The sequence below is a fragment of the Arachis ipaensis genome, chromosome B02 (genome assembly GCF_000816755.2).
Source record: "Arachis ipaensis cultivar K30076 chromosome B02, Araip1.1, whole genome shotgun sequence".
Lineage (NCBI taxonomy): Eukaryota > Viridiplantae > Streptophyta > Magnoliopsida > Fabales > Fabaceae > Arachis > Arachis ipaensis.
In genome coordinates, this window is record NC_029786.2 from 107,446,086 (window position 1) to 107,446,620 (window position 535).

Genomic DNA, 535 nt, shown 5'->3' on the forward strand with positions numbered 1-535 from the left:
GTTTAATCCAATTTTAGAATTAATTTTTCCCTATATATAATAAGAGAATTAATCAAATCCTAGATAAAATTTTTTAACAAAATCATTGACACGATGTACTATCCAACTTTTTTCTTTTATCCAAATTTATAAGTTTAAATGTGAAATTTTATTTGATCTAACAAAAAAAAAATTTGAATTGAAAACTCTAGATTGCAAGAATTTATTCAATGTAAAATCTTATTTAGAAATAGTAAAACTATAAAAATTTAATTAACATTGCTTGAACTAAAGTTGCTCTAGATTCATCAAACCCTTGGAAATTTTCAGCATGATAAGCATGTTTGAGGGAAAAAAAATGATTGTCATGGTGTTTATTATTGCTTTTCACCTCACTAATAATGGTAGTGGTACCAACACAATTTTTACAATTATTATATTACCAGCATTTGATAAATAATTTGATTAGCCAAGTCAAAAGCGTTCATAATCCACAAGAGAGTATTCCACTTCTATCATTTACATTATTATCACCACTAACTACTACCACTACTAC